We start from the raw sequence: 13,803 nt of genomic DNA, 5'->3' as shown, positions 1-13,803 counted from the left end.
AACAGTGAAGAAAATGTCTGAGTTAACTAGGTTGTTTTGGATCCGTACTACGGATTATCCCTCAATCAATTTAATAGGATGCTTGTTGTGACTTGTTGTCATTTGTAAATGTTATGCAGACAAGTACTAATACTGATAAAAAACCGAAATAGAAAAAGTGAGACATGGTTCTGCCCCATTTTCTCCGAAAGCAAAAATAAAAACTCCCTAACAATTGAAGATTTTGTAGCAATGCAAAAGAATGGAACAGGGAAGAAAATGTCTGAGTTAACTGGGTTGTTTTGGATCCGTACTACGGATTGTCCCTCAATCAATTTAATAGGATGCTTGTTGTGACTTGTTGTCATTTGTAAATGTTATGCAGACAAGTACTAATACTGATAAAAAATCGAAATAGAAAAAGTGAGACATGGTTCTGTCCCATTTTCTCCGAAAGCAAAAATCCCTAACAATTGAAGATTTTGTAGCAATAAAAAAGAATGGAACAGTGAAGAAAATGTCTGAGTTAACTGGGTTGTTTTGGATCCATACTACGGATTATCCCTCAATCAATTTAATAGGATGCTTGTTGTGAATTGTTGTCATTTGTGAATCTTATGCAGACAAGTACAGTCACCAGCATTAATATCTGCCGCAGCGGAGCGTGCAAAAATATCTGACACGTCCGTCTGGCCCTAGAAATAAAGTCGTATCAGATATTTATGCATGCTTGTTGCGTCAGATATTGGTGCTGGTGACTGTACCTACTAATACTGATAAAAAATTGAAATAGAAAAAGTGAGACATGGTTCTGTCCCATATTCTCCAAAAGCAAAAAAAGTAAGCGTCTTCCCAATTGAGGATTGTCTGCAAGTAAAAAAGAATGTCTTAGTTTACTGGGGTGTCTTAAGTCTCCACTAAAATCTCCAAATGTACTAGTATCTACTTGACTACATATTTGAATTGTCCCTCAATAAAATCAATGAGATGCATCTTGTTGCTTGTAGACTTTTTTTATGGTCAGTTGTGTGTGTAAAGGAGACAACAATGGTGGAAAATTTGAAATAGAAAAAGTGAGATATGGTTCTGTCCCATGTTCTCCGAGTTTTTTTTTTTAGGAGATGCTATTGTTGCTAAACTCTCCAAGAATTGAGACTTTCATTGCAATTGAGAGTAACAAGGCAGTGAAGAAAGTTTTGCGTTGTTTCGAGGCGACCAATTAATTTTCATTAGTGAACATACAACGCTTATGTTGTCGCCTGCTGCGTTTCACACAATATTATTATGTATTTATTTATTTGGGAAACAAAGAGCATATATGACACAGTTGAATATAAATATCTTATCTGATACATAAGCCGAAACAGTTTCCACTTATAAAGATATTTTTTTTTGTTGCTCGAGCGAGTGTACATTACGAGTACCTAATAGGAATGCGAAACAAATTTTCAAGCAAATTGACAAACCAAACAATTAAAGTAACAGTTTAAATTTATAATAGATGTATTATGCAACTAGTTTTAAAGTTTTATTTACTTAGGTAAGCTCTTTCTTACTTACGTACTTTGTACGCTGTAAATTACAAAAGGATGTTATTGCTAATGTTGTCCGCATTATTTTTATTAATTCCTTTACTGCGTAAAGGTGCGTGTAAACTTTACTGTGTTAGTCTTTTATTAATGGAAGGATGTGTTTGCACAAAACACAAACGAGGAGACTGTCCCGGTATACTAGCAAACATCATCAGGGGGGGCAGAGTTTCAAATATTTTAAAGGAAGGCCAGAATTAACTCGCTAGGCATGGACTGCGGGGCTAGTCTAGCTGACTCCTTTACTCAAGACATGAAATTGCTAGCTTTTGCCCACGGCTGCGCCCGCGTGGAATACGGTATTTGTCTATTTTGTATATGTTTTATAAATTAAAACTACACAATGCCTGTTATCGAATAGAAAAACAATTATTAAGCTACTTTTACAAATAACAAAGTTATAAAGGTTTGAAATTCAAGATTAGACAGAGAAAGACATACTGGCATGTGACGTCACACGCCAGTACCGCCATACTTGCTGCATAGAGAAAAGCGTTTGAGAAAGAGACAGGTATATAGATTTTTCTAAAAATCACTATAAATCCAATTTTCAACCGATTTTATTTTCTCTTCGCTAAACACTATCTGTTTATCTATATTTTCATAATAATATTAAGATATGGCAAAATCTGGAGTTGTCAAATACCGTATTCGGTTATCGCGCTGTTCCCTCGAGAACTGTGCATTTAACGGGATAAAAAGTAGCCTATGTCACTCTCTGGCCCATAAACCCCCCAATTTTTTTTTGGCCTATCTCTATGCCAAAAATCACGTCAATCCGTCGCTCCGTTTCGACGTGAAAGACAGACAAACATACAAACACACACACTTTCACATTTAGATTTATAATATTAGTATGGATCGCAGGTCGTTTGATATTATAAATTTCTATAACATCGTTAAAATTTATTACACTAGATTCTTCCTGTATCTTACATTCTTGAACTTGTTGAGTAATATACATACATCCATTGTTAAAATTATAATTTGGTAGAATAACATTCGGTATTTGTAATTTGGCACTTGGTTTAAATTATCTTAGCGGCTCGTAGACGGGCCATATTTTCTCTGCAATTTGTGGCCGGCAACTATTGGTGTCCCTCTCTTACTCACATGTTAGACAGGGACACCAATAGTTGCCGGCCGCATATTGCAGTGAAAATATGGCCCGTCTAGGAGCCCCTTTAGTTTATGTCTCGATTGTAGGTTTGGATAAGTTACGAATTCTCTCTTTAGTATACATTCTGAAAATAAATAACCTAAATAATAATTGGTATTTGCACAAGTATAGTAAGTCTAGTTCATAGGAGATAAGCAGCTGATTAAATTAACAGAAATCTCCGGCATAGATTCAAGCGAATTTAAAATAAAGCGTGTCAATCGAATGGGAGTAATCAAATTTGGCAACAGCGGCGCCGACCGTTTGTTTTAAAACCAAATTTTAGAATTAAAGTTTTCTTCCTCACAATCTAACTCTCGATAACCAGAGCCACTATTATCCTAACCTGAATGAATAAGGAGCTTATCTATTTGCTCATAGAGAACGCTTCCTCTTTCATGTTATTGTTTTTCGATTTTCTCCACATGCTTGCAACTCCCCCTCCTCCCCTCCTCTATGGCGTCGAATCATGGGCAAAATTCGCTTCTTTAAACACTGATGTAAACGTCAGTATTTCATACGGAGCTGGTGGTAGGGTAGTCCGAACAGCGAACATATCACCATTTTGACGACTCCAACCCCATTCTTCGGGATTCAGTTTATTTCCCAGCCATTGTAGGACTTGATGGTATTTTCTAAAAGAGCATTGCATCGCACTTGCATAGTAGGTGGCGGAGGCGGAGTCTCAATTTCGCTGCAGCACGCTTCAAAAAATTGTTTGAATACTATGAAGAACGTTGTTCATTGTGTTCAAGCTGTTTATAAAGATTATGCCTATGAAATAAATGAGTGTTCCATTAGATGGCGCTAATTGTTATGTAACGTAAGTGACTCGTTACTGGCTCTTTTTGCACAAAACCTCATTTTCGTCTCCTGGATCGTCGTGCACATTTTACGTTCCCGGTCTTGTTTCTCTTTTCCCTCTTCCTGACAAAGAAGGGTTTTGTTTAATCGGCGAGGAAATTTCACGCCTGCTCTGCAAGACAATCGATTTTCCGTTATTGTCGTTATGGCTTTGACGATTTTAGTAAACTATTCCCGTTTCTTCCTTTCTTTAAGTCGCCAACGCTCTGAGGTAGAACTTTCTCACCAGTTTGTGTTTATCATCGAAAGACTTCCTACCAATCTCAACCTAGCAATCGTGTTTGCGAAATGCCAAATAAAACAAGGCGGTAATATTTCTGTGTTATTCATTAATATATCAAAGCATACAACCAGCTAATGCTTAAGCCTCATAACCTGTCCAAACGTGTGCAACAACTGCACCTAGTAGTGATTCGACAAAGTGGCATATCCATTCTGTTGGTATGCGATCGTCCACGATTTTAGAAAAACTCGGCCACATTAAGAACATCATCAGTGCTATTGTACTGATCCCACAGATTACTAATATGTAGCTAGCTACAGATAAGCGAGTCAATCTTCTCTTAGTTCCTTTTGGCGTGGTTTTGGCGCTGCTAATATTGGTAATCTATGGTCCATGACCACGTGACTCATAGGGCTTTCAAATGCAGTCCATGCCGATATCAATATTCTTACGTATTCTTTAGTGATGTGACCACGATAGAAATCTTTTTACTAGGTGCCATAATAATCCTGGCATTTTAAACAAAAGAGAATATTTTTTTAGGCCTTTATTTCATATTTTTCGTTGTTTTTTCTATTAACCTATGGCTTCTTTATTTTGTGCATGCTATGCATTTTTCAAATATGCTTTTCTTCTATTTTCCCATTCAAGACTTTATTTATTATATTGCACCAATGGTGAACATGGAGACTAAAGGTCTTAAAATATTTCTTTATTTCCGCATTATGTTTTTCACAACCTAGCCATGACATGTCACAATATTGGCCGATGATAATGTTTAACTTTCTTTTTATAATATTTTCATGCTACTGGGTATTTAAATAGCTATGTATACAGGGCGTCCCACGGCTATCCCACATGGAGGGAAAGTACCTTGAATATTGTAGATGGAACCTTTTGCTGAAAGAAGACATTATTTTAATTTTAAAAACAATTTAAACTGCATTCATAGATTTTAAAATAATTACATGGTTGAACCGGGAATCGAACCCGCTACACGAGAAAAATAATTACCCTGTAGCTTTATCATACCGATCGAAAGGCTTCATCATAAGGATTATTTTTGCTAAATAACATAGTGTCAGAAATAAAGGGAAGACCATGAATTTTAACATTTTTAATACAAAATTAATCAATTTATCAAATGCTCGAAATGAGTCCCTTCTTGTTGAATACAAAGTCGCACTCTTTTGATTATTTCTCTCTCTGTCGATTTTTTGATCTTGTTGTGGTGGATATTTAGAATAATACGTCTAAGTTCTGTTTGTAGCTCGTTGATACTTTCATACTGGTTCTTGTAAACTAAATTTTTTACATAACCCCATTAAAAAAAAAATCTAACGGGGTTAGATCTGGGGATCTCGGCGGCCATCTTATTTGTCCATTTGTTCCGATCCAGGGACGAAAGTGTTCATTGAGATAGTCCCCTGTTCTGTGACTGTTATGAGCCGGAGCCCCATCTTGCTGAAAAGTAAGGTTATGTCGTTCTGCAACCGGTAGATTATTTATCTCATATCTTAAAATCTCAAGTATTTCTAAATACCTTTCCGTATTCAAATGCCCTTCGTAAAAATGTACTAAGAGGACCCGGTTATTTACAATCCCACACCAACAGTTGAACGAAAAACGCACTTGATTATTAGTCTCACGGATACGTAAGGGATTCTCCCTGCACCAAATGCGATTATTGTGACGGTTGTACATACCATTATTGCTGAAGTTTGTCTCGTCTGACCAGATAATATTATTTAGAAAATACGGATCCTCTAGGATGAGCCTCTCGATTTCATGACAGTAAATTTAATAATAAAATTCCTAATCTAAATAATTCAGAGATGTATATAGTCTCTAAATGTCAAAGTAAACTAATTAAATTAATTAAATTATACAATCTTCAGAGGTGTAAAAAGCCTCCAAGGTCAAAAACTAATAATAATTATTAAAATAAAGAAATGGAGATGTATAAGGTCTCCAAATGTCAAACTAATAAATATTATAAATTAAATTCTGCAACGCGGACAACGGCAACAGAACCAGAAACTAGACACGAAATGCGCCGGGACACTGCCAAGTCACACTTCACAACACTATACAATACAAATACACCGACATAAACACACACACACACACACACACACACACACACACACACAAACACGAGTACATCACATCACACATTCAACATCCCAATTTTTCATCGGCTTTCAGTTTTGGCCATGTCGCATCATCACATAAGTACTCCTCAACTTTATAGTAAGCTTTCTTCAGGAGTGCACTCTTTATGTATTCTTTAAAAGAGTTGTGTGGCAATTTCCATGCTTCTACAGGAACTTTATTGTAAAATCTCACGCAGTTTCCCACAAAAGTAACCAAGCGGACACGCCTATAATATATATAGATAAAGCAACAAACTCGTCAAAAGAAAACTGCCAACTAAATTACGACTTAAAGTCTATTGAAAATGACATCAACATTATCAAAAGGGACAATAAATCCATAAATGATGATAACAAGACTATACTGGAGATCCTTAATACCATTTTCTAAAACACCTCTCAAGTTAGATACAATCTATTCAGCCGTTTGAGCTGCAGAGCGTGTCAAAGATACATAGTCGTCATTCTTCGCAGTCGGGTAAAAACGACAGCTGATGGTTCAATATTTTTTTAAAGAAAGTAAATTGAAGTCAAATAAAGAAGAATTTATAAGTACGCTGAACAGAATTCAGTTTTATGTTGTAAAATAAAATTTTAATAATACGCACCACTTGATGCTGTGAAGGTATATAAGATGTGGTTTGTGTATCATGTAACACTCCTGTGTGTCGGGCCTCTGACAGTGTTTTAAGTGCTGTTTTTAATGGCACTGTTTTAGAAGAAGGCGTTTCATTAATGGTTGACTTTTTTTTAGTTTGGGTCTGTAAAAAAAGAAAATTATAGTTAACATATAAAAATAAATTTCTAAGGTGTTCCTTACTCGGCGGCAGCTATGTCAACCATTGGCATTATAGATGAGGGGGTGAGATAGTTGAGGGGTTTTGAGAGGAAAAAACTAAAAACATTTTAGAACTTACTGCAAGACATTCCTCTGCTAAATTATTTAAACATTTGGTATTCGTCTCTCTGCAAAATTTTATTTTCTTTGCCTTTGATTCTCCGTCTTCTTCTTCAGTTTCCGACAAGTCTGACATAGCCTTAGCTGCTGCTTTTGCCTGGGCGAGAGTTAAATTATTTCTTTTAACTACACAGTCTAGAACTTGCCAATCATTCTGCGGTTGCGAATCCTCCTTCTTTTTCAGTTTCTCTCCTTCAAATAAAGATTGTGGCCAAAGTAGTTTACCATTGCTTTCCCAATGATCTGGGCAAAAAGTAATAAAAAGGTCGCCGTCTTCAAAGGTTTGCACTACTTTAAAGGGCATGGTTCTGAAAATATAGTTATGGAGTCAAGCAAATGTGTAAAAAACCTAAAAACTAAAGATTCGTTTACTTTTATCCTTTTTACAATAATAACGTGACCCGTGTTTGGTGTCGTATGCCAATTGTTTATTCTGTTGACAAGAACGACCGTGAGAACGACCCGCTTGCTCTAGAGAACTAACTGACTAAACGAACTAAGCCACAACATCAAGCACAGTGTTGGGTATAGTGTGATATCAAGTGCGGCGTCAACGAAGGTGGCGGGGAATCCCCATTCAAGAAGTGAGCATGCTCACTCACATATAACTTTTGTTGCGGTGACAGTTACCTGAGACGGGTGCGCGCAGCTACAGCTCGCGCGCGAGTTAGTGGCCATCCTGAAATATGCGCCTCCTTGTCGCACGTGCCAGTATCACGGCAAGTGCGAAAAGGAGGCCGCATATTTCCGTATGGCCATCAACTGTACATACCCGTCTTTGTCGAACTTTAGAAAGTGTGATGAGACAGGTTGAAAAGTCGCCGGCAATAGTTGCATAGTGAGCGCGTAGCTTATCTAAACAATGCAAATATAGCTGTACTAAATAAGATTGATGATGATGATGATGTAACCTTTAAGATAAAGAAATATTTATTTTATATTGTGTAGCAGTAGTCACATTCATCTGCCGAATAATGATCGCACACTAGCATGTAGTCACAGACTTGACACCAGAATTATTTATATTTAGAATGTTTTTAATGTTGCTTTTGTCTTTTTAATGTTGCTTTTGTCAATAATAAAGTGGGCGCGCAATCTTGAATCAGTGGAACACCCGCAACCATAACACTTTTTGGATAGGATGAAATGTGTTATTGTCCATGGCCATTCTAATTCTTCGAGTTTTTTAATGTCATCTTTACTCAAAAAACAGTCAACGTCTAAATATGCCACCATTCCGAGAGGAACTGAAAAAACAATAGCAATTTCATATTTAAAAAAAAAACAAAAATGTATTTATTACAAAATAAAAAAAAACACAAGATACCATATAAAAATTGTAATAAAGGAACTCTCTAGTTAGGTCACGCAAGGCGGGAAGGTGTAATCTTGTAGTTGTTTTCTAACAAAGTAAGTTGAAATAGATAAGTAAGTAGTCCGATTTCATGAGGAACCCTAAACTTGTTTGAATATGGAGGCGTTATCTTGGTTGAAACTACTTTACTTACTTTAAGTACTAATTTGCTTATAATTGTCATATAACATACTCAACGCAGAGTATTTGAATAAAATGGTGAATGATCGTAAAAATCGTCGAAATATTATTTTACAATAAATACTCTATGTGCTTGTTTTCAAAGCGCGTTGTAAAATTAACTAGATCTTAGCACACATTTACAATAAAAATGACTTCCCCAGCGTGTTCTCACTGTATTATCAATATTTTATCACGAGTTATTATGTTATGCAGTTACTACAAGTTACATCTAATAGGTATTATAAAAGGAAGTATACTTACATTTTAAATATTTCGTTTTATCACCACACACCACAATAACCAAACACGCGAATCAACAAAAAAAAACACTTGATAAAATTTACTTATAACTAATAACTAAGTATATTACTAGAGCATTATAAACAAGATTGCTTTAGTAACATACTTATGGCAGATACTAATCAGAGTGTTTGTACTTCAAATTGTGTTGGCTCAGAACATTACAAAAGCAATTGCGCTTGCTCAAGTATACTATAGGGCTAACTGACGTTCCGTAAGTTGATTATAAGATTGTTATTAGAAAAGAAAGCTCCTATAACTGTACCCAAATCCAGCATTGTAGTAAACTACAAGTATCTTACAAGCACAAGAAAAAATAGTATTGAAGAATACTTCAAGTACTATTTTTGCTTCTTGGGGTATTTCGTCTGTTTAGCTGATAAGTCATGTTTGGCCTATTTGGCTTTCACGAGAAACGATTTTGTGGTGAGTAATAATTATTAGTGCGGACAAAAGGTCTTAATATATTCATTGGAGGTTTTTTAATAGAATTTTGTTTATGCGTATTATTTCTGGATTGATATTGTTCATCGAAGTTTTGCTCTTCTAAAACTACTTGTAAGGCGTCTTCTAGCGTTGTCGGTTGTTTCAAACGAACCGTGCGCATAAGGCCTTTAGGTAAATTATATAAAAATACATTTAATGAAATATGGTTATAAATTTGCATACGACTGATTCTACTTATCTCGTGAGGGATTTGATTAACCTTTGCGTACAAATTGCTCCTAATCAGTTGTATTCTATTGCATAATTGTAAAAATGTCTCATTTGGTTTTAAGACTATTCCTTCTAACTCCATAAGAATACAATCTTCAGAGCGATTATCGCCAAAATGTTGTAATAAAAGATTTTTAATTTCTATCCAATTACTGATGTGTTCGTTTTGCTTGTTAAACGTGACGTTAAAGCATGCATAACATATTCTTGTTGAGATGCGTCATTTATATCTCCGGAAAAATGTGATATGATGTAGTCACCTTTTTTCAAAAATAAATTGAGCGTGCGTGCATCGCCATCAAATAATGGAATTAATTTTAAAATTTCACTTGGTATAAGTGTAAGTACAGGTTCCGTACTTTCAGGCATGTTTTCCGTACTTTCCGGTGCGGGTTTCACTTCGCTTTGGGCTGGCATAGCCTTGGAAGCCATTACATTATTACTAGGCGTGCTTTTAGGTGGAACAATTACTTTGCTCACTATGTGTGCAACAGGTGTAAAAGGTAAGAGTGAGCTGAACATAAATAAGTTTTAAAAATACACCAATTAAAGTATAATAAAGTATTCGCTCTGAACAAGCATACGCAAGCAATATGAGAATAAATCTGCTAGTTTTTCTGTAATTCTTTGGATTGATTCGATTATTGATTTAAGCACAGTACGAATATTAATTTCTGGAATTTCTATTCCAAGTAATCCTGTATTATTTTGATTTCTATTACTTGAGGTCGCGGGTGAGCAAGGAAATTATTTCAGTTCATTGAACCTTGCCCTTCATTATTTGAATTATTTTGGTTCGAATTCATATGACACAATTAATTAATTTCGACACAAAAAATGGATGTACTCACACAAACACAAAAAAAAACATTAATGATTGTTTAGTTGGTTGGGTACCCGTATTATAAATTCACCTTTGTTTCGATTGAATTTTATTTTATTTCACTTCTTTGGTGAATATAATTAATTCGCTTTTATTTAGCAAATATAAAAAGATAGCAGTTTAGCTATAGCGATTAAATAATTATAATTATTTATCTCTCTTTTAAATATTATATTTTTTTTTTAATGTAGTGCACTAGTAAAATGAGAGATATTCGCAACAGTGACGATAAGTCAAGATTGAATAGTGCTCTTTTAAATAAAAAATAGAGGTATTCGCAACAATGAGATTAAATCAAGATTGAATACGCTCTAGACACACATAAAAATCACACACAAAAATAAAAATAAAATAACAAAAATTTTGGGAAAATGGAAAAATAAGGAAGGAAAACGGTTTTCCGTATATAGATCCTCCCGATTCTACCCTCTTTCTTCTGATCGATTGCGTGCTGCAACGTGTTTTCTGTTTCCAAGATTTTATAGGAGTGTATTGGGTGGTTGGATCGTTTTTCCTTTTTCTCCTTGAAAGGGTGACGACGACACAGTGAATTAAAGATTGTGCAACTCACTGATTCGCCGCAGGAAAGATCCTACCGACTGCGCCAGAAATGGTTGTGGAGAGGGTCTCCCAGACCTTGGACTTCAGGAAACTCGTAGCTCTCGAACGCTGGCTGGAACTCGCTGAAGCTCGTAGCACGTCGAGTTGGTTGGTGAAGTAACGTTTATGCGAGATTTTAAGTTTTAAATAAAATAAACTTTTTAACTCACTGATTTTATTTAATTTTACAAAATTACAATATCGCTTTAGTACTTCTTACTTCAGAGAGATGGAGGATAGAATGATCCGCTCCATTGAGTTGGGACTTTATATACATGATTCGTTAGTGGGGGAAAACAAAGACGTAGGCTAGAGGAAACTTGCAAAGTAATCATCTTCAGCTATTAATATTTATGGGATCGCGTAACTAATTAGCATCGCTACGCTTTGGTCATGTACTCACTAATTTACGACTGGAAATCGAGATAAGCGGCAATGAGACAAACAGTTGCTACTTTGTATTAATATTCAAAGGTTTGTCAAAAAGCTAATAAAATTTATAAATTTATAACATGGTTTATGGAGTTTTCAAATTACGTAAGTAGCGCAGAGGTTTTATCAGGGCAATCAAGTACTTAGATGGTTGGTAGGCATTGGGCATACCATAACTACATATTGTGTTTTTAACAGTAACGGTTACAGTTACGTGCAACGTTACAGGTCAGAAATGAGTACGCTGTAAACATCGGCTCGCTGCAAGCCCGACGCGTACCGGCTCGCAGCAGGTGCGCGAACCACGTACACACTATGTTTTTTGGTTACAGTGCATGCAACGGTTACGGTTACAGCTCGCTAATCAGTACCCGGCTTAAAAGAAAGACTAGTAAAGCGCAACTTGAGGAGGACGCACGATAAGATGAAAGAATGGTCAGTGACTCAGGTAAAATTTATTTGTTACCAATTATACCGAAGTAATACTTTAAAAAAAAAACTGGAAACCCTTTCGCCTGTTTGCAAAAAGTAAGATTAAATAAGAAACAAAATCATTTCTATGAAAACCTGGAAACAAACTTTATTAGTAACAGTTTAAATGATTCACGGTTAATAACATTCACTACAAATAATGAATACTTATTCTGCACTTTAAAGAACCGACTAAAAATTAAAAATAAATAGATAGGTAAAGTATAGATTAAATTTACTGCTTGGTGGTTTTCAGTATTGCATACCGTTGTTCAACCATCAATTTTATTGCAAAAGATGAAAGTCATATCTGCATTTGCTGTGTCCCACGATGACGCAAACGTAACGTCATGGGCCTCAAATGGGTAGCTTGTTAGTGCCGGCATTCATTTCCTTACTTGTTAAAAGGGGACGACTTTGTATATAGGCGTTTAAACAGGCTATATCGACCTGCGACATTGCCTTGCATTTCTGTAAATCAATACACGAAACATTGAAAAATACGTAACAATACTCTTATGTAATTCAATTAAAAAAACAAATAAATTAATCACAATAAAACAAGTGGACTTACTGAGGTAGTATATCCATTGTTTTATAATTTTAACAATTCTGAGTTCAGAGTTTTCAAACGAAATCTGTGACAGACGTCTCTGCATGTAAGTAAACGACAGATGGTGGTGAAAATTAACGCATGTGCGTTTTGTTCTCTTACTGACAAGGAACATCAAAGTATTTATAAAAATAATTATCAATAAGAAAAAAAAAAACTTCATGACCGTTACTGTGTATTTGTATTTTCAACCTCAGTGTCAGTTCTCACACCGATTTACTTTTTACTTTACTACCGCACTGAGTCCGCATAACCCAGTCAGTAAGTAGCTACAAAAAAGCAGTTTAACTCCTGTCCTATGTTAGGTACTTACTGTTTGACATCGCTAGTTTGAGGCAGACCATTTTTTGGCGCTACTTCTTGACTTTCAACGTTTGCATCGATTCGTTGTAGCGCCTATCTTTTTCTTTGAGCTCTGTATAAAGGACGCAATAATTTATTTTCAAAATGCCGAAAGTTTCAAGAGTGAAACGCAATCGACAAGAAAGAATGAAGTATAAGTTGCCGGGCCAAAGACAACGCTTCGCCCTGAAGGGATGCTCGTAGATAAAAATGCTTCTCGGCATCAGAAATATCTCGGTTGTGAACCAATGATGTAAATAAATCATAGAAGCTCATCCACTCCATCGGACTGCCGCTGAACCTCGGCAACTCGATAGGGGGTAATTTCGCTATCACCTGTTTTGAATGAGTTGGCCTTGCAACGGGCGCAGTCCATCCGCGCTCCGAAGCCTGCTCCAACTTCATGTACAGCATATTGATTTCGGAAAACTGCCCGTGAATCTGCCTCAATTCACTTTCAGGAATTTCGTCTGGTCCCGAACCCAACAACGTCTCATATGCTGAGATGAGCTGGCAGTAAAACGTATTGAAGCTGCAGAGCTCTAATCCTCCTTAATGGTACCCGCAAAGTCCTTCAAAATTTGATACTTTGACTGAAAGAGGATTTTAGCAGGTACCTTGGGAGGCATTTTTACGTAAGATATGTGAATTGAGTCTCACTTAGTCAATAACCTCTAACCAATTAATCTAATTCTCACCTTGATGCGAATTTAACGCACCAAATACACACACAATAATCCTTAGTACTATGTGCAATTGAAGAATAACACAGTATAATATAATAATGAGTTCCAATTATAACGCCACTTGATACCACTGCACCTTTTGCTACGGCTTAATTGATTATATTCCTACTGTATTCAAGACAACACAATTGAATAAAAGTATTAAGATTGATAAGCAGTGAACGCCCTGTTTACGTACTAATGAAGATTTATAATTAAATCGATTTCTATGAATAGATCAATGTTGATTTTCAC

Source organism: Choristoneura fumiferana, chromosome 24, assembly GCF_025370935.1.
Source record: "Choristoneura fumiferana chromosome 24, NRCan_CFum_1, whole genome shotgun sequence".
Classification (NCBI taxonomy): domain Eukaryota; kingdom Metazoa; phylum Arthropoda; class Insecta; order Lepidoptera; family Tortricidae; genus Choristoneura; species Choristoneura fumiferana.
This window is presented reverse-complemented; position numbering follows the sequence as displayed.